The sequence below is a fragment of the Balaenoptera physalus genome (assembly GCF_965194825.1).
Source record: "Balaenoptera physalus genome assembly, chromosome: 8".
Lineage (NCBI taxonomy): Eukaryota > Metazoa > Chordata > Mammalia > Artiodactyla > Balaenopteridae > Balaenoptera > Balaenoptera physalus.
In genome coordinates this window covers 54,699,670-54,721,836 of record NC_138887.1, presented here as the reverse complement: position 1 = coordinate 54,721,836, position 22,167 = coordinate 54,699,670, and the positions used below count along the sequence as shown (strand labels likewise).

Genomic DNA, 22,167 nt, shown 5'->3' with positions numbered 1-22,167 from the left:
AACTCTCCAAAAGCAATGGGTATAAGAAGTCTTAACACAACCTTGAAACTTTTTCAATCCTTTCCCCCAGTCTAACTAACTCTTACCTACCAAATCTTATATTTTCATTTGTAAATATGGTAAGAGTCATGGAAAACATCTGTATCTGTTTATCATCTGTGGAGTTCTTGTTCTGTGTAAACTCTGGTGGGAGGAAAAAAGAGTAACAAGTATGCAAAAATATTTATTGTACTACGAGTCCCTACTGTGTTTCAATTCTGAAGTTGGGAGGAAGAAGTTAGAGAGAGAAATAGGAAAAAGATAAGGCTCACTCTTTGAACAGTTGCATAAATTTATGAGGACAGTCTGCCTGAATGGTTGGAAAATAGAAAATTCATTCTATAGATTTGGAGTTTGGCCCAGCATAATCTGACCTATGCTCCAGTTCCATGGAGACGAAAAAGTTGTGTTGCCTGCAACCACATACAGAATTCCTTAAAAATAACAGTCGTTATCTCTGGGGTCTGATCAACTCATGGCACTGAAGAGAGAAAGAGATAGAAAGAAACATGAGGAGGAATCACATGAGATTTTATTTTCAGTAATAGACAGGAAATATATTAATAGATTCCATCCCTCAAAAAAATGAACATGGTAAATTTTCTTACAGATTTTTTAATGTGAATTTTAATTTTAGGGCCAACTGCACAAGTTTTTTCCCCATCTTTGTATTGCCAATGGCACAGTGGGATGAACAGAGAACCTATTATCCAATTCAAACTCAGACACCAATTTAAGCCCCCGGTCTCTTTGCTCCTCATGGGCCTCATTTGCAACATTGAGGGAGAGGACACTGGTATATAATAAAGTGGGAAAGACTGAACGCTTTGGAGTCATACAGATTTAGTAGCTAGATGATGTTGGGCAAGCTACTGACTGTCTGAATTGCAGTTGTTAAACTGCAAATTAGAGAGAATAACAGCTCTCACACAGTGCTGTGATGAGCATTAAAAGAAATCATGTAGGGAAAACTTCTGGCACATAGTAGACCCTCAATAAATATTCATTTCCTTCCTTCTTTTAACTTGAGCATTTCAGTTCCAGTATAATGTCAAGCCCTAATTTGGGGGAAAATTTTCTGAGAGAAAGTACAGAGTTTACCACTATTAGTTGTTTTAAATTTTTAAAAATTGGCATCCAGTCTGTTTCAGAAAATAAGACAGCCTCTGTCTTTAGGGTAAAAATAAAGAATTTGTAGGGAGCACGTACTACATGAACAGTGAGGAGAAAACTGGTATTCCCCTCAGGAGAAAATTTAAGATTATTTGGGAAAAAAGAGGATGGAAGGAAGAGAGGAAGGAAGTTAGTTGATAAATAGTTTTAAAGCCTATAAATTAAAAATGAACCAAGTAAGAGAAAGAAAGGTATTTGCTCTGCTGCCCTTCCCATTAAGATGTTAGGTATTAGGGCTGGCATGACACAGACATCTTTCTTGTTCCTAAAATGGAAAAATATCTTTTATGAAAGTGAGTTTACAGCAGGAATGTCAGCTCAGTGAATGATTCAGTGCTCTACGTAAGTGGATATATGCTTTACTACTTTGACCTTTCTGTATTTTTCATATTTTGCCTGACAACATATTGCAACCATTCCTTTCAGTTAGCAATTAAAGTCTAATTTGCAGCTACCTTTATAAAACCAAAGCTTCCCTGCAACAAATGAAAAATTTCAAGTCCTATTGTTTGTTTGATCTCTAGTATCATACAGTTCAGTATTTCAGACATATAAAACGCCCAGAGCACGAAAAAAACACAGTAAATAGTCACCGTCCCTTAGCACCGTCCGTTACTCAATGTTTCAGTTTGTCATACAGTATGAAATATAAATGAAGAAAAAGAGGAAGGGAGACACAGCAGTAATTTATGCCTGTCTAGAAAGTTTGGCACTGCAGCTCCAAGTATAGGGAGCCATTTACAGGAGAAAAACCGTAACCAGAGAATATGGAAGTGTGGAAGGTGAGATCATCCACCAGCAGCAATCTTTCAAATTCACAGACACTTTCGGATTCATGAGGTGAGAATGAGCAGTGCAGAGAACTGTGAAGTTCATTTGTAGTGTTTGACTTTGTTAACACGCACTCTCAAGCTGTCTTTGTTATGAGATGGTGGTCGAATAGTAAGTGAAAAAAAAAATCAGTATGGAAAATATCCCCATTAATTGGAAATAATAATAGTGTTACACATAAAAAAGTTAAAGGACTATATGTAACTTGAAAGTGTTATTTAAAAGAGAAAAAAATATGTAAATTTAGCAGAACCTTGTACCAATCATTTAAAAAAAAATCTTTACCTGAACTTTTAAATGATTAATTTGAATTAATTTCAATTCATTTGAATGCATTTGTCTTCTATTAAGCATGGTCAAAATTTGTCTCGAAACATTTTTTTTTTAAACTAAACATTTTCTTCAAGGCAGAATTAAATCTATGAACGATTTAATACCGACAAGAAAAGTAATTTATGGAATGAAGCAATGATGCAATGACCCATGCCTTTGTTACATTTCTCTCACTAAGCCTCACATAGATGTTATTTCAATTTCAAAATCAGAAGAGGGAACTGCCCAATATGTCTTAGTAGTTTCTCTAGAAACAGGCAAATCAAAATCTAGGAATCAAATGATAAGAGTCTTTAAGGTGTTTCGGGGTGAGAGGAGGAAGGGGAGGTAGCATCAATATGGCTTTTGGGGTCTGAGCATGTACCAGAAAAATTAAAATACCGTGCATCAATAAAGTGTCACTTATTCTGAAAGACTTGTCTAGCAATTCAGACATTTTAAAAGTAAACATTTGGGCTAACAAAAATACACAGGTATAATAATAAACATGATTAAATTAGGGGTAAGATCAGGAAAATCTAAAAGGATACATAAGGACCTAAGCTGTATAGACCAGAGCTTTTCAAATTTTAAAGTGCACACAAATTGCTTGGGATCTCATTAAAATACAGTTTATGAATCAGTTAGTTTGGGGTGGGACGCAAGATTCTTCATTTTTCATGAGCTCCCAGGCCATGCCAACGCTGCTGGTCTATGGACCACACTTTATGTAGCAAAGCCCCAGATCATGATAAAGGAAGAAGGTTTATCCTAGAAATTGCATCTAGAGAAGTGTGAATATCATATGATCTTTCTGACCAACCCCTGTTCCCACTGTTATTTTCAATGGAATTTACTCTAGAAAACATAAATGAAGGTAACATATTCAAATAAACACAATGTGATATTCTACTAAGGTAAATATATGAATTACTTAACTCAGTTCTCAAAAGAGCCTGTGAAGTAAAGACTTTTATTATCTTCACTTTATGGAAAAAGAAACAGTCTTGGGGAATTGAACTAATCAAGTCAAAACCACATATGCAGGATTTAGAAACAGTTCTGAATTTGGCAAATCTTACTCCAGAGCCTAAATATTTTTGTCAGTTTTACTACAATTGTCAAGATCGCCCTATTGCATTCTTAGTAATCTTGCAAACAAAGCACTAGACACAAAAGATACAGTAGGGATACAATGGTGTATGAACGTTGGGCTATACCATCTTCATTGACAGCTTCTAGAACAGAAGTCACTCAAGAATAACTGCTCTTGACATTAGAGATCTTACATGTGTGGTGAATAGCAGCCTTGATGCAATAAATAATCTGTTTCAAGAACCAGAATGAATGAGAGATGAGAATAAAATACTGGATTAAGCTCCTTACACTAAAGAGCGGACAAATAGATTCTAGATAAGGACATACTGGAAGCTCCACAGCCCTGAACATATGGGATTACCACTAAAGCTCCACGTCAGAAAAAATAGCCCTTAGATTTTAGAATCCCTAAGGGACTTTTACTCTATGAAGGGTACACTATTAAATATTTTATGCATTTGATTTTTTTAAAGGGTATAATCCTTCCCCTAAGGTGTGCTGGCCCCAGGGTCTTTGAACAAGTCTAGACCAGAATTAATTAGGAGCCATCATTTTCATTACAAGTATGTTATAATTATGTTTGCTGATTTCACACTGTTCAATATACTCCCTCCTGTTCAACTACAGCACAAGGCCTTTAGCACCTGTTGCTTATTTCTGCCAGACTGAAAATATTCCTTTCTCTTTATTATTCGTGTGCAAGGCTAAGATGAACTTGCCAAGAGTTGTCATTCTTGAACGCACCTGCCAAGTGTCAGATACTTTAATAAGTGAAATGCTTATAGCATATGCTGTGTTTGCCGCAGCTTCCAACTTCCAGTGCCCAGTATTTCACAAGAGATTGAATATATTCAGGATGACCGATCCATTCCTTGATACATGTGTATGTGACCATATGCCCATGCGTATACAACACACTTATATTAACACACCCCCCAGGTTAGCTTTGGCTGAGTATATATCTTACAGTAATTTACTACCTTACATCTTCAACTTTTTTAAAAAAAGAATAAATCCCTTGGACTATACTTACTGATTTGTTGGCAGTTGCTTTCATGGCATCAGTCTGTGTACTAAAAAATAAAAAAATAAAATTGAGTTTTGGGCTACAAGGTAGCACCCTAGGTCCTGTTTTGATAAGTTCTTTGCTTTCCTTTTCTGAGGATGCCTAATACTTTTCCCACTCTTCTGTTAGGTCTTCAATCCATCCAGATAAGAGTACTGCAAAGCTACTGTAATTGAGGGATGGGGCCTAGAATAGAGGCATTCATCCTCGATATACTGAGGTACCCAGCAGGGTGAAGATTTAAAGGAATGCATCCCTTTTCCATGAGTTATTCAACTTTATCCTGCCGGTCTCATCAGATGTTATCAGAGGTGTGGAATGGAAGGAAGGGTAGAGCAGGCTTTCTAGAATGCTGACATGGGACTAATGCCAAGAAAGATGGAGTGATGATGGTTCTGCTTTCATAGCTTTACCACATTCCCAAGGATGAGTGAGGGCTCCCACGTTTTGTTCAGTTTCTGAGGAGCCCATGTGTTTTATGTTTACCTTCCCTGCCCGGCAGAACATTAACTTCCCTTTCCTTGACAGATATCAAAAATCCATGTAAAACTTTCCTGCAATCCACAGTAAAACTGACGTCTGCAGCAGGAAGCCGTCTTATTTTATGAGCACCCTTCTTCAGGTAACCTCAAGACAGAACAATTTAGACAACTTTCCCTTTTGAAACAGTAGAGCAAAATATTCCTAGACCTCTCTCTCTCTCTCTTTTGCTTTCACTCTCCCTCCCTCTCATATATGAAAACACCATTCAGGGCTCAAGCTGCTTGATAATTAAAGAAGGAATTATACATCCTAAGGCCTTTACTATTAGAATGTACTTGAGTTTAGTTCATGAACAGCAAGCTTTCATGAACCAAGTGGTCAAGAACCTTGTTGATATAGCACCACCGGAATGAAACCAAGGGACCTTTCTCAGAGGAAGAATTTCCCACATAAGTAAGTCTACAAACCTGTACACTGACAATTCATTACACCTTCTGGAAAGGTTGCTGTATAGGGCTATAGTCAAACTGGATTTTTCTTATCCTAAGTTAACTTATGCCTTGGTAACTATACTTCCTTGGATGTGATTCAGTCACAAGTGGGATTTTCTCAGAGGTTCTTGGCACACTTAATTTCTAATTGATGCCACTGATAACATAAAAACAGGATTGGGTTATACTTGAGGAGAGAAAAAGATTCTTCAGGTGTACTCCGAATGAGCTCATTTTATCCAGCAAAGGAACGGAAGAGCATCTGCAGGTAAGGTGACTACAACTCTACTACCTGTAAGTAATAGTATTACTGGATCATTACCTAGGAAAACAACCCTAGAAAAAGGTCAAAGCTGGTAGCTTTCAGAGGACTCAGAAAAGCACATAGGGGATAGAGTTCTCTTTCTTTCAGAGCCTAGGCCACTGATCAAAGAATTCCAAAGAGAATTCTGTGCACAGTCACTGATAAAATTTAAAAGGAGATTAGAGGCCCATTTCCAGCCAGAATAATCTGAAAGCCCTGACACGTACCATTATATTGTTTGATGAACATTTCCAGAAGAATGAGATGTCCGTTTTGACCTTTGCAGTGTGAGTAACACATGTCGAAAGGAGGACAGAAGGCTTATTTTTATACAGATAGCAGAAAGCTGCTCTCCTTGTTAGGAAAGCATGGCAGGCTGATTTTGTCTTTCTTTTTTCCTTTGTAATTTGAAAGTCCTCCCAGATAAACCTTTGCAGTATACAACTTGGTTTTGACATCCTGGCTTTATGCCTCTAACTGTTTATAAGTCATGCAAGGAAGTCATCTATCTTGACCAATATGGCTCAGACATATTTTCCATGTTAATTACACATGTTTGGACTGACATTGCAGTGATACAATTTCATTTGTTTAAAACAACAGAATGGATGGCTCTTTAACTCAACAAATGTAGGTAAAAATTCTTCCCAGAGTAAATGCAACAAGTCTGGAAATTATAAAGGCACAGGCACGAGTGGCTGAAACCCCAGAGACTAAGAAGCTGATATTCTGCAATGATCCCTTATTTAGATTAAAAGCATGTTGGAAAACTACGACATAATTATCAAAAAATTATAATTATAATATATGTGTTAGACACTCCAACAAGATTGGTGTCCTAAAAATAATCACCAGTTGAAAAGGAAGCAGAAGCGTTTTTAACTCTAACGCAATGGAACGATTCGAATTTGGGCTGTGTTTTTGAGCAGGACCTCCACATTTTTTTTACACTTACCAGAACACCAGCAGTTAACCCCGTAATGGCCAACTGCTCGTTATTACCCTACATTTGGTCCACAGCTGCGTGGTTCTGCTCACTTTATTGTCATTTCAGCCCTCAGCCCCTTAGATGCCTGGTGACCGCTTGCATGCAGAGGGGCCTTTGGTTAACTAAATCCCCATCAGGATCACAGCTGTTGTAAAACATTCGGTGACAAAAATATCCATGTGCAACGCATAGTAGATATATTTGCGAGCCAATTTGAGCAAAACTTGAAAAACAAATGAGGGGACTAGTCGAATTCTCTGGCTTCTGAACTACATTTCCTCTATTTTGGGGGAATATGCTTTGTAACATTCCAGCATTCCCCTCTCAGTGCGACAGATGATTGGGGCTAAATTTCAGTGATGGGCCCAGTTAAGCAAAAGTATACTTTTCCACCTTCCTTCACTCAGCCTCAGTAGTTAGAGAATGAATGTCATGTTCAATTATTCAGACAGATTCCTGACTTTGGCATAATACTAACGTCAGTATTGGGTATTTATTCACGATGTGCCTCAGCTTAAGACACCAAACCCTTGTTTCAGCCTGGAGGCCTAGCACAGTGGCCGCATATGTGCAAGTGTGTCTTACCCCAACCATGTGCAACAGCCAACGCTGCCAGGTCCTGTTCATCGCACAGAGGGCCCTGAAAGTGCCCTGTAGGTGATTATGGCTGGTGTTACAATGGTCAACCCCATGTCCGGTTATGACGCTGAGAGACTGTGCTGATTCTGCTTCACCTCGCTACCCACAAACGTTTAAAAGCAGGAAGAAGACAAGGAGATAAATGACCTACACCCCAAAAATAGAATGAAGAGATCCATTTCTCGATTGTATCATTGAATGCCACTCCTTTGTCCCATTTTGTCAAGATCCAAAATCAAGTAACAGATGCGATCTGAGACTCCCTTAGATCTAACTAAATTTAAACCCACAAAGGGGGGAGTTGATTCTGGTTCTAACTAATCTGAAATTTGGTTTGTACATGCCTGTGTTGATTGATTGAATTCCTACCCCACACATATTCTGTTCATTCACTAAATTGTTGAGATGTTGCTTAACAGTCAGGGACCTAGATTTTTCTCCTCCATTAACTCATTCAGACATGTCTTAAGCACTCACTATGTGCCAGGCACTGAGGATAAAATATTAACAAGTCACAGTCCTGGCATGCAAGGAATCTAAGGTTCAGAGGCATATAATCTCTCAAACGTAAGAGAGGGAAGATTCTTTTTTTTTTTTACCCTTCCATTAATTCTCCAGTCCTCTGCTGCCATAAATTATACAAATTTATGAGAGGAAAAAGTGCCATTAGTTAGTTTTAGGTGTTTCCCCAACTTGGTGAGGTAGGAGAGAACTCGTGTATATTACCTGATGAGTTATTGACTTCTTAGTAATGTTCATTGAGGAAAAAAGATTTTTTTAATTTTGAAACTAAAAATTATCGGGCAGATATCTGGAGCACAACCAATGTATTATGTTCATGGAGTTAAAAAAATATAATTTATACATTCTAGCTTTAAAGAATTTAAGTCAGGGAAAACAAGATTGTGACAAATAATTAAAAAACATAATTGTGTGTGTATGTCTATATATCTATGTAAGATATGAAAAAATTATGTATAGGAGAGCTCTTGGTATAGAATTGTCAAGGCAAACTTAATTAGTTTAGATTCTCATAATCTAAATTATGTTGCTGCACTTCATGATATTTTACAGAGGGTCCCCTCCATCCATAAGATAAAGCACTGGAAGGGCTGTGTGTGTGGAATCCATAGGTGAGTGCAGCTCTGCTACCTGAAGCTGGTAAGCTTATTAAACATTTGATCAAGACCAGTGAATTCCAAGCCTACTTTGGTCTATCGCCCTTTTGGATCCCTATTTCTACATACTTTAGCTTTTTCTTCTTGTGTCTCCTCTCTATTGGTTAATTCTGTGCTGTTATTTGAAGGCAGGTCATGGTTCATAAAATAGAGGTTTTCTCTAAAGTTAACAAAATAAAAAGAAGTTTCTGGATTTGAATGTGAACTTCTTCCTGACCAAGAAGACCTATATCCCTTTACACTAAATATATAAACCTGGGGCCAAGGATTAGCGATTTCCCCTCCTCTAATGTAATAAACAGTAGTAAACATTTTCTGAACTTGTTTAAAGTTTTTTTAAAAAAATAGAGCAGCTCACTTCTTATATTTCTCATAATAGAGGAGAAATGAAGATGTGGCATTCAGTTTAGTCCAAAAATTACGTATTGAGAGTGTGTGTGTGTGTGTGTGTCTGTGTGTCCATCCTAATAGCACATATGTATATATGCTATTAGGTGAGATATTGTGAGCACAAAGGAAAATAAGACAGTCTTATACATAAAGTTACTTCTAATCATCAGAGAAGTAGAAGAGGAGCCAAGAGCTTAATCATGATATAGATAGATTAAAAGAAGAAGGAAACGTATCATAAAAATACATATAAGGATGAGCACCTGGCCCATACCAGATAGGCTCTCAAGAGGCAGGTAAACTAACTCTTAAAAGAAAAGCAAAATTTAGGAAATCAAAGAAAAAGGAATGACACCGACTCTTACTTCCAAGGAAACAAACAGTTTTTGAAAAGAACAGAGACAGACATACAATATGTTGAATTTTAGGGAACAGCAAATAACTCAATACAAAATGCAAGAGTTGGAGAGAGAGAAGAGATCGGAAGAGAGGGCTTTATATACCAGATTATAGAGTTTGGAATTTATTAGATGAGGAAGATGCATTAAAAAATTTTATGAAAAAGAATATCATGATGAGCTAATAAGGGCCTATGCTAAGCACTATTTGCCGTGAACAGGAAAAATAAACATATTGAATATATTCAGGAAATAAAATTGATTGATAGGATTTCACTTGGAAAATGTAGAGGAAAAGCTGGTGTCAAATGTGATTAGCAAGTTTTGCCTTGAGTGATTGAGTGATACGTGTTACTACTTGAAATAAGAAACAGAAAAGGGAATGGGATCAAGAGCATAGGTAGAAGCTTAAGGCTTAAATAGGAGGTAGGGAATAAAATATCTGAAACTACAAAGGAGATAAAAAGTAAAAATATAAATGAGTGTTTTACTCATCAATTTTCTCTGAAAGCTAGATAGATGTTTTCTGACAGATTCTTAAAAGAAAGATTTTTTAAAAAAGATTATACTTAATGAGATTGAATCTGAAAGTCAACCCTTTGAGAGAAATAATCCATATTCCGAGAATAACAACTAAGAACAGTATTTCCTAAGAGCTCTAACTACAAAATTTTGTAGTTTTAGAAAACATTACATCTCACCATTACCTGAAACTAGATTTCTTTATGTAACATATAAGCTTTGCATTTCATTTAAAGTGAAAATACTGTGCTATAAATCTTAAAAAAATAAATATTGGAAGCTATACATTTCATGAGATACGATTCAATTTTTAATTAGAAAATTTATAGGCCAGCCATTTATATGAGAGAGAGAGAGAAGGAGAGAGAGAGAGAGAGAAAGAGAGAGAGAGAAAGGTAATAATACGAGAGAGAGACACAGAGGTAGTACGAGAAAATATCCACATGCATTTAATAAAAATGAAATAATTTGACATCATTGTTTACCTATCAATTGGAAAAGTTGAAGAAATAGTAAGAAAACAAGCACTTTTAAATACTGTCAGTGGATAAAAAGATAGAATTTCTTATATAGCAGTTTGAAAATATAGATTAAAACCTTTAAATTTTGCACACCGTTTTTATCAAGCATGTTATTTATAAATTATGGGTGTATTCAAGAATTAAGCTGCAAATATATACACACACACACACACACACACACACACACATATATATGTAATCCCTGTTGTTTATGTATTACAAATGAAGTGGTAGTTTTTAATCAGTGTTTTTTAAATTTTAAAGAAAACATCATCCAATATTCAAAAATATTTAAAAAATGAAAATATTCCTCAAAAGGACTTCTGAATGGGTATTTTAGTCATACTACACAGAACTTCCAAAAATCTTCTCCCGTTTATCTTCCCTAAAATCCTCGTTACAGTTTGGCAGCTGCTCCCAATGTCCCTGATTCTCTATTAAAACTCTCCAAAACTTTTTTCTACAATTGAGCACTGGACATTTCTTCTCTCTCACCTCTTTTCTCCATATTTTCAACTCAACTTTTTTCTTTTCTTGCATGTGTCTTCCTCACATGAATTAACATAGCCTCTTAGACTTACACATTGCTCTAATTCATCCGTTTCCTGGATCAACACAGCAAAACCGCACGCCTGAAATTGCCAAAACAAAGTCTCCTTCCTCTTTGGAAGGTAGAAGAGAATGCTTTAGAAGAAGAGGGACAGCTGAAAATATGTATATATGTTAATTTTTGAAAGTATCTGTCATAGAGAATTTATCATATTTGTCATATTTATAATTGAGAATATTTGAAATTCTAATTATCCAGCAACAGATTGGTTACATTAATTATGCTAAATTGATGCAGAATTTGATGACATAGCTTTCAAAAAGTTTGTGTGTGTGTGTATGTACATATGAAGTATATTTAATGGCAATATTCATATACTAAATTTTAAATCTCTAGTTTAAATAAACGTGTGTAGAGTTAATTTCTCCACTCTTTATTACTGGCTTTGTTGATATATCAAAATATATCAGTAGGATAAGAAATTATGTTTTTCTTTTGTCCTACGTTTTCTAAATGTTTTCTAATTAAGTTATTTGTAAAGGTGAAAATCTTTACTGCTCTAATATAAATAACATGTTAAACTCAGAGAAATGAAAATGTGTCTAATTTCATCCAAACTGAGTTTTTTTAAAGTCTCCAATTGACATTCACTTACAATCATGTATGCTAGTAGTTCTAAAAACAGATGTGAGTTATTTTTAGCACTAACTTAAAAAATATAGAACAGTTTCCAACTATATTAATTTGCTAGGGCTGCCATAACAAAATGCCACATACAGGTGACTTAAATAGCATAAATATATTCTCACAGTTCTGCAGGCTGCAAGTCCAAGATCAAGGGGGTGGCAGAGTTGATTTCTCCTGAGGCCTCTCTGCTTGACTTACAGATGGCTGCCTTCTTGCTGTGTTCTCACGTGGCCTTTCCTCTGTGCACGTGTATCCCTATAATCTCCTCCTCTTCTCATAAGGACACTAGTCCTACTGCCAGAAAGTGGATATCAAAATAATAGAAAGATACAGTTTATATAGTAGCACTACTGTATATTTTATTATATTTTAATTCTTTGGAAGTGTGTTATCTACAAAATAACTCTATTAACTAAGAAGTATAATTAATTGAAGATGCCTTTTTTCAGTAATGCTAAAAAATAGAAAGAGGCTGAATGTATTTCCTCCATTTTTAATCTAGCTGTGCCATTACAAGTGTCACATACACAACTGTGCTAACAGATACAGTCATCTAGAATGCATAGCTAGAAAGGAAATACTATACTCCAGGGAATGCCTTAAAAAAATTAGGAGGGCTACTCATTAGTTGTTCTTTGTTTTCTACTTTGGATTACATCAAACTGACCCAAACTCCTATTTATTACTACTCCATTAAAACAAAAGCAAAGTTTAGACAGAGAACATTAATCAATTCATATTTCAATAAGCACAAAGACTACATAGGCCAATAAATCATGCAACCAGCTGTGTCTTTTTTTAAAAGCATTGGTAAATAATCAGTTCAACTGAAATTAATTGCATCTTTTCTTCCCCCAATCCCTCATACACATAGCAGTGTGAAAGTATCTGGAGACAAAGAATAAACTGAGATTCAGTCATAAATAAGATAACCAATTTGTCATACAGACCAAGTAGTACATGGTGAGATCATTGAGTTCTTATGTATATAGCCAAAGCAAAACGGAGTGCTTAAAGTTAACAAAACAAAACAAAACAAAACAAAAAACGGAGTGCTAAGAAATTAGATCACAAATTTTTCCAAGGGACATAGGTAGTTTTTCAATGTGTAAAAATTCATCCATATATGAGGACTTTTTTTCCTTTTGTGGTTTCACCATCATAATGATTTTATTTACCCAATTACTTTTCTTAAACTTTCATCAAATAATTTACTCAAATGATTTCTGACTGTAACACTTTGTTGGAAATGTGGGTTTCTAGTATTAGCTATGTGAAATAAGTCATCTCATGACGTGAGGCTTCTACTTCATCCACTACCTACACCAACTTGGCAAAAATCCATGCCCAGAAACTTCCTAAAAAATGAAGTATCTTTCCTCTTTAGAAAGTAGCACATGAGAGTTGATTCAGGATGCTTTTATGTTAAGTATTCAAAACTATACCTTACAGTGTTAACTACAGTCACCATGTTTTACATTAGATCCTCAGACTTTATTTACCTTATAGCCGAAAGTTTATACCCTTTTACCAACCTCTTCCCATTTCTCCTACACTTCAGCCCTTGGCTACCCCTTTTCAACTCTCTCTGTATGTGGTTTTTTTTTTCTTTTTTAAACATCCCCATATATGTGATATCTTGCAGTATTTGTCTTTCTCTGTGTGGCTATTTCACTTAGCATAATACCAAAAGGTCCGTCCATTTTGTCACAAATAGCATGATTTCCTTCTTTCTCATGGCTGAATAATATTTCACTATATATATATATATATATATATATATATATACATACATATATACCCCACATCTTCTTTATCCATTCATCCACTGACTGACATTTAGATTGTTTCCATATCTTGGCTATTGTGTATAATGCTGCAATAAGCATGGGGGTGCAGATATCTCTTTGATATCCTGTTTTTATTTTCTTTGGATATATGATGTATGAGGATCTAATGTAAAATATGGTGACTACAGTTGATAACACTACATTGTTTAATTGAAATTTGCTAAAGGAGTGGAACTTTAATGTTTTCACCAAAAGAAAAACAAACAAAAAAAGGTAAATATGTGAGGTGATGGATGTATTAACTAGATGGAGGGAATCCTTTCACAGTGTATACGTATATCATATCATCACGATGTACACTTTAAATACACTTTACAATTTTATATGTCAACTGTACCTCAATAAAACTGAAATAAAAAAATAAAAAACTACTTTGCAGCTGATTTTTCTTCTTTTTCTGGGGACATAATGAGGACTAATTCTGTCACATCTCACACTGCTGTTTACTTTGGTCAGCCCTAAATCTGAGTCTCCCAAGTCATCTATTAACTCTAGGACTGCTGAGAAGCAACACAGCCTGGTAGTTAGGAACGCAGATCTAAAATCAGGCTGCATGCCCTCTAGAGCTCGCGAGCCACAACTACTGAAGCCCGAGCGCCTAGAGCCCATGCTCCGCAACAAGAGAAGCCACTACAGTGAGAAGCCCGCGCACCGCAACGAAGAGTAGCCCCCACTCACCGCAACTAGAGAAAGCCCGCGCGCAGCAACGAAGACCCAGCGCAGCCAAAACTAAATAAATAAATTTTAAAAATTATACTAACCAAAAGAAGCCAGACACAAAAGGTTGCATATTGTGTGATCCTGTTTATATTAATTGTCCAGAATACGCAAATCCATAGAGTTTGAAAATAGATTAATGGTTGCCGAGGGGTATGGGGAGTTACTGCTTAATGAGTATCGGGTTTCTTTTTGGTATGATGGAAAGATTCTGGTACTAGATAGTGTTGATAGTTGCACGACTTTGTGAATATACTAAAAACCACTGAATTGTAAACTTTATGTATACATTTTATGGTATGTGAATTATATCTCAATTTTAACAGTAAAAAAATTAATCAAATAAAATAAAATAAAATCAGGCTGCAACTTACTGTGACTTTGGGCAAATCATTTAAATTTCCAGTTAGGTTCCTCATCTGCCAAAGGGGGAGATAACACCTACCTCACCTGTTAGAAGGGTTAAATGATAATATTGGTTAGCACATAGCAGCCTCTAACAAAGAAATACAGTATATCCCTTAATCTGACCAAATGCTGCCCTCCCTTCCAAATCTTTTTCCTAGGCCCAGAATAGGTAGGGCCAGCTTCACGGGCATGTTACCTGTGCAGTCACGCAGGACCCCACACTTAGAAGGGCCCACATTTGACATAACGTTTTGTTGCCATCTTGAAATACATAATGATTTTTTTTTTTTCGTAAATTTATTCATTTATTTATTTTTGGCTGCGTTGGGTCTTCGTTGCTGCGCGCGGGCTTTCTCTAGTTGTGGCGAGCAGGGGCGGCTCTTCGTTGTGGTGCACGGGCTTCTCATTGCGGTGACTTCTCTTGTTGTGGAGCACAGGCTCTAGGCACGCAGGCTCAGTAGTTGTGGCTCATGGGCTCTAGGGTACAGGCTCAGTAGTTGTGGTGCACGGGCTTAGTTGCTCCGTGGCATGTGGGATCTTCCTGGACCGGGGCTCGAACCCATGTCCCCTGCACTGGCAGGCGGATCCTTAACCACTGCACCACCAGGGAAGTCCCGAAATTCATAATGATTCTTGAACATGATGTCCTGCATGTCCATTTTGTACTGGGCCCTGAAAATTATGTAGCCAATCCTAACAATATACTATCCTGAGATTTCCTTATCAATTCAATCTCTTCTCTGAGCATTATCTTTAACTTCTTACCTTAAGTCCTGATGATACCATTTTCCTTGTCTGATGCAGGTTTTTTTTTTTTTTTTCTTTCTATTATACCCCATATACCACAGGACCAGAAGGTAAGGGGTTGGCTATGTATCACTCCCTCCTATTTGAAGCTTGTACCATCAGACTAAACCACCCACTACATTGCCTTCTTATTCTCATATTTTGACCCAGTTAGTCCCTCTTGACTCATTCTCTTCTCCATCTCAATTCATGCCATCATTCTTGGTAACTTCAGAATGCATATGGATGAACCATTTACTCTGCCTGTCAGATCCTTCCCTTCCTCACCTTCAATTACCTGTTCCTCCACCCCCTCCCAACCAGTGATGCTGGTTGCATCAGCAGTAACTCACCATTCCTGAAAACTTAAAATCAGTCACTCCCTTCCCTGGCTGCCAACTGCTGTTCTTTCGGCTTGCCTTCCCAAGTACTCATTTTGCAAGAATTCCTCAACTTCAGTGAAACATCTAATCCATTGACTTCACGTTTCACTCTCTTCCAACTTAATTATGTTTCCTCTTCCCCCTTTAACCTGGCTTTTAGTCCATGTTTCCTAACTGAAATAATTCCCTTTTAATTATTTTACCTTGCTTGCCTCCTTTTTTCTCTAGCATGTTCCCCTGAAAAATCCCAAATATTGGCTGAAACCATTTAAAAAATTTTTTTCATGCCAGCATCGGAGAAGCTAAATGTAATTGTAGATAAACAACTAGGAAGAATACAACCACTTTAAATTTACGCTAAAATTTTCATACAGCTATTTAACACTGCCAGGCAATCCTACTGCACTCACATAGTAGTTTCATTTCCCCAAATAAAATCGTAAACAGCATTTTAATACTCTCTTCAGTCTTTTCAAACTACTGCCCATTTCTGCTCCCCTTCATTGCAAGGCTGCTAGGATGATTTTTTTTTAGTACTTATTAATCCTATTTCCTGCCATTCATTATTCAACTTATGACATTGTAGGTTTTTTCCCATCACTCCCAAGAATCTATTCTTTTGTTACAGTCCCTTATGACCATCATCTTGCCAAATCTGCTGTTCTGTCCTCTTCTTACTTGACCTTCACCAGCATTCTATGGTTGACATTCTCTCTTCCTTTGGTTTCCAGATACTTGACACTTTTCTGTCTTGCCTTTACCTACCTCCTCACTGGTGAGCTCTTCTAAGATTCTCTTTCCTCTTAATATTTGCCTGACTCAATCCTGGTGTGTGATTTCCTTGGTTGCTCTTATCCAATTCCATGGTGTAAATACCATCTACATAAGGTGAAAAACTACCCCAGTTTGCCAAGGAATAAGGGGATTCCCAGGTCTTAGAACTTTCAGTACTAAAACAGGGAGAGTCCTGGGCAAACCAGGATGATTGTTCACATTTTACCTATGTGCTAATAACTCCCAAAATCATGCCTCTACTCCACACCTCTCTGATGAGCTTTATTTCCATTTTGGTGTGTAATATACATTTCAAACTCAAATTTGTCCAAGCCAGAAATCTTGATTTGTGCCTTCAATTTTTTCTTCTCCCATTAGCGCCATCTCCATAGATATTATCATAATGTACCAGTTCTTATGTTAAAAAAAAAAAAAAAAGGAGAGAAGAGGAAAGGGAAGGAAAGGAAAGAAGAGAAAAGGGAAGGGAAGGAAACTAGAAATCATCCATGGCTCCTCATGACTCTTCCATTTCTATCCTCCAGTCCAGTTACCACCACCTGGTCCACGCCACCACCATCTCCTACTTGCACCACCACAATAGTCTCCTAACTACTCCCTGTTTAACTCTTGATCCTTTCCAAACCATTCTGCATGATGAAAGCTGGGACAATTCTAGTTTTAAACTAGAAAATTCTTTTGTACGATATATATAAAGAATCATTTCTTTTTAAAACATTTCAATGGCTTACTACCTCTTTGAGAATAGCAACCAAACATCTCTCCAGGTCTTATAACAGTGCTTCTCTATCAACCTGTGGAGAGGATAAGTTTGTTTTAGTTTATGCTTTTGTTTTTTCTCTATTGCACCATGGACTGACGTGCGGTCCTACTGCATACGACTGGAAGCAATCTGCAACATGAGCTGCACCATCCAAGTTCAAACTCACCTGAACTGAGTCTGGTGATCAAGGGCTGGAATCTCAGCAATGTCAAGCTGCTATAAAGGTTTTAAAATTTAAGTACTTTTCCTGTTTGCTGACTAGAAGTGGTTCAACTCAAACTTTTATTAGCAGTGGTCTATAAGTCTCTGCCTCCCTGACCTTAATCCACACCACCTATCCATGTGCCCCCGACACAGCTGGTGCCCTGGCTTCCTTTCTGCCCTTCAAATGAACTGTCAGACCTGTGGATTCAGCTTAGAATATTCTTTGTCCAGCTCTCCACAATAAAGCTTATTGTTATTCTTCAGGTCTCAGCTCAGACACTTTCCTCAGAGAGGCTATCCCAAAGGCTCCCTCTCTCAGTTGATGGTCTTTACTCTCTGAATCATAACAGAGTTTATTCCCTTTACAGTACATTCTAGAATGTTAACATTTTTAATTTTTGTTTTTTAATGTGTTTTATATTTTGAAATTAATTAGGACTAGTATAATAAGTAAAACCATCCTTTGCTTGCCAATTCTACACTTACTGAGGAAACCAGAATTAATACATGGATGTGTATCATCTTTTCAGTACAAATACATACAAACACACACCTTTCTTTGTTTTTTATTAATGGACTCATTCTCTACATATTACTCTGTGAAATAATTTTTCACCTAAGAATATATTTTAGACATTTCTAAAGTCTATAGACCAAGACTACACTATTTTATGGTTTCTCTTGAAGCAGGTATACATAACTCAGGTAGGTAGTTTTACATAAATGAGATTTTTGGTTATGTTTTTAATTTACAAGGCTTGTTTTTTTGGTTTGTTTGCCTACTTCTTCTCTGTTCCCTTTCTTCACCTTCATCAATTCACCCTCCCCCATTATGATTCTTGTAAAAACTCTGCCATTTTTTATAGTGTGTGTTGTGTGTTGTTCTAGTTGTTTCTCTGCATCTTGCTTTTCTCACTCAACAACTCACTGTCATAATCACTCCAAGACAAATGACACAGGTCTTACTCACTGTTTGTAATTGCTTTTTAATAGCCCATAGTGTAAATGTATCATAATTTTTTCTCAATTGAAGGCCATTCACTCTTTCAGACTTTTTTCTCTACAAAAAAGTACAATAAACATCCTCGTATGTATATTTTTATACAGTGGTGCTTTTACTTCTGAAGAATGGGGTTGCTTCTAAGGCTATGGTTATTTAAAATTTTAGAGGCACTGCTAAATTGTTTTCCAAAAAGATGGGAATAATTTATAATTCCAAAAGCAAAGAATATATAATTTCCTTCATACCCACCAGCAGTAGGTTTATTGAAATTTTAAAATTTTGTCAGTCGGCGATGGTAAAGTGATACTTCCTTGTTATTTTAAGGACAGGAAATTTGAGTTTACTCTCTGTGAATTCCCTATTCATATCCTTGATGTATTTTTCTATTGAGTGGTTTGTCTTTTTCTTTACAATTTGTAAGGATCCTTTCTGTATTATAGACATTAAACGCTCATCATCATCTGGGTTGCAACCTTTTATGTTCTTCCCCCAATTCTATCGTTTGTCTGCTGACTTTATGTTAGTGTAGTGGACATTTGTCACGTTTGTGGCTGTTCCAGGATCTACTGAACACTTTTTCTATATGTGGATAATTTTCCACTTATGAGTTCTGTCTCCTAAACCAGAAAGTAGAAACTTGCTTTCCCAGGTTCCCTTGCAGCTAGGGTACTAGAATATGCCCCAGCCCCTTCCTATCAGATTCACCTGCACATAACTCTAAGGTGGAAATGATCAAGGCAAGACAGTGAATGTGGTATTGATGTCCTACAGAGACAGCAGTGCTATCTTCTCAAAAGCAGTCCCTCACTATAGTTTGGACATTTTCCCTTCCAAATTGCTTTTCTGAACATACAGTTGAAATGTATGTTGTTTTCAACCAAGAACCTTAACTGATACTGATATCAATGTGTATACAAAAGTTATAATTTTTATGTCAACTATATCTCTTTATTTTATTTTTTCTGAGTTTCTGGTAATGTTACGATGTTTCCCCTTAACCCCTATATTGTATAGGTAGCCTTCGTGATTTTCTTCTGTTTTATTTTTAAATTTTAAATCAATAGGGAACAATTAAATAGGGAACATGTATACATATATTTATATTTGTATTTTTGTTTATGTTTATGTGAATATTTATAAACAATATATACATGTAAATATTATACGGAGAGAGAGAGAAATCAGTGCTGTCCAACAAAACATTTTGCAAAGATGGAAACCTATAATCTACACTGCCCAATAAAGTAAACACTAGCCACACTTTAAAACGTGACTAAAGCAGCTGAGAAACATAATTTTTAAATTTAATTTAATTTCCATTAAAATGTAAATAACACTTGTGGCTAGTGGCTACAGCATTGAACAGCACATATAGTGAGAGTGGACCCAACTTAGTTTCCTTCTGGATAAATAGCTAATTGTCATCCCCACTTAATAAATAAGTCATTCTTTTCCCACAGAATAGAAATACTAATGTTTCCATATATGAAATTTTCATATACAGACATTTATTTTCTAGATTCTCTACTTTTTATGGATCCATATGGCTAATACCATATTGATTTGACTGTAGTGACTTTGTAGTCTGATGAATAATGTGTGAAGCATATTTTGCAGCTTCTGATTCTCCTATAATCAAACTTTTCTTGGCTGCTTCAGACATATATTCTTCCAAGCAAACTTTTATATCATTGTATCCAATTCTAAAATCAACCTTGATGAAGTTCTATTTATTAGTCCCTCAAATTTATAGGAGAATTTTGAAGAATTGACATTTTTACTGTATTAATTCTTCCCATCCAAAATCACACTATGTTTTTCCATAGTTCAAAGATTGTTTTATGTCCTTTAATATTCTATGAGTAAGATTCACAGATTTTTTTTAACATAGGTCCTGTGTTTTCTTTTTAAAAGTTATCTGTGAGAATATTATGCTGTTTACTATAAACAGATATCTTTCCATTTTCATTGCCATTTGCTTATAGACAATATAGACAAAAGCTCTTGGTCTTAGCATATTTATCTTGTTTTTATCTTAAATTCTCTTATCCATTATTTTTCATTGATTCTGATTTTAATTAGAATCTTAGGGTTTCTAGACATATAATATTGTCATTAGGAAAAAAAACTTCTATTTTCTAATGTTTTTACTAAATTTTTTTTAACTTACCATTCCAAAGCAATGGCAGCGGTAGAAATTTACATCTAATTTTTCATATTAATTGCAATGAGAATTTTCTAACTTAATGATAATTAGTTTAATTTGAGGTTGATTATTTTGTCATATTTTATTCTTATTAATTCATAAAATTTTTAAAAAAATATCTTTATTGGAGTATAATTGCTTTACATTGTTGTGTTAGTTGCTGCTGTATAACAAAGTGAATCAGCTATACATATACATATATCCCCATATCCCCTCCCTCTTGCGTCTCTCTCCCACCCTCCCTATCCCACCCCTCTAGGTGGTCACAAAGCACCGAGCTGACCTCCCTGTGCTCTGCAGCTGCTTCCCACTAGCTATCTATTTGACATTTGGTAGTGTACATAAGTCAGTGCCACTCTCTCACTTCATCCCAGCTTACCCTTTCCCCTCCCCGTGTCCTCAAGTCCATTCTCTACGTCTATGTCTTTATTCCTGTCCTGCCCCTAGGTTCTTCAGAACCTTTTTTTTTTTTTTTTTTAGATTCCATATATATGTGTTAGCATACAGTATTTGTTTTTCTCTTTCTGACTTACTTCACTCTGTATGACAGTCTCTAGGTCCATCTACCTCACTACAAATAACTCAATTTCTTTTTATGGCTGAGTAATTTTCCATTGTATCTATGTGCCACATCTTCTTTATCCACTCATCCGTCAATGGACACTTAGGTTGCTTCCATGTCCTGGCTATTGTAAATACTGCTGCAGTGAATACTGTGGTACATCACTCTTTTTGAATTATGGTTTTCTCAGGGTATATGCCCAGTAGTGGGATTGCTGGGTCATATGGTAGTTCTCTTTTTCATTTTTTAAGGAACCTCCGTACTGTTCTCCATAGTGGCTGTATCAATTTACATTCCCACCAACAGTGCAGGAGGTTCCCTTTTCTCCACACCCTCTCCAGCATTTGTTGTTTGTAGATTTTCTGATGATGCCCATTTCACTTCACTTCTAACAGTGAAGTGAAACCTCACTGTAGTTTTGATTAATTCATATAATTTTTTCAGAATGTATTGATATTACCATATGATTTATTTTTAATAGATTGATGTATGTCATTATACTGATAGGTTTCTGGATATTACAACTATCTCTTTATTTTTACAAAGATCTTTGTGTATTTACATAGGAGTTTGAGCTGCATTTTTGTTTTTTATGATAACTTCATAAGGTTTTATATTAATAATTTTTTCCAGGGGAGTAGTAGCTTAAGTAACATAGGAATTATCTATTTTTTATAAAGACTTGATACAATCCGGCTGGGAAAACCTGTGGCCTTAGTGGCTTTCATTAATGGCAGATTTTTAACCTTCTCAATCACTTTTTGATTATTGACATTTTTTTTTACCTTCTCTTGGGATAATTTTAGAAATTTAAATTATGTTA

The 22,167-nt window shown here is 36.0% G+C and overlaps 1 protein-coding gene across 3 annotated transcripts in view; it reads right to left on the bottom strand.

The window, feature by feature from the left end:
* The window catches only part of CRPPA (CDP-L-ribitol pyrophosphorylase A), a 400,424-nt gene that overhangs the window by 6,520 nt on the left and 371,737 nt on the right, over positions 1-22,167 (bottom strand). For all 3 annotated transcript variants that reach the window (XM_082472756.1, XM_082472757.1, XM_082472758.1), the window contains 3 exons: positions 14,612-14,687; positions 11,793-11,964; positions 4,487-4,526 (listed from right to left, as the gene is read on the bottom strand). The gene's annotated coding sequence lies outside the window, so the exon portion shown is untranslated. The remainder of the gene's footprint in view (positions 1-4,486; positions 4,527-11,792; positions 11,965-14,611; positions 14,688-22,167) is intronic.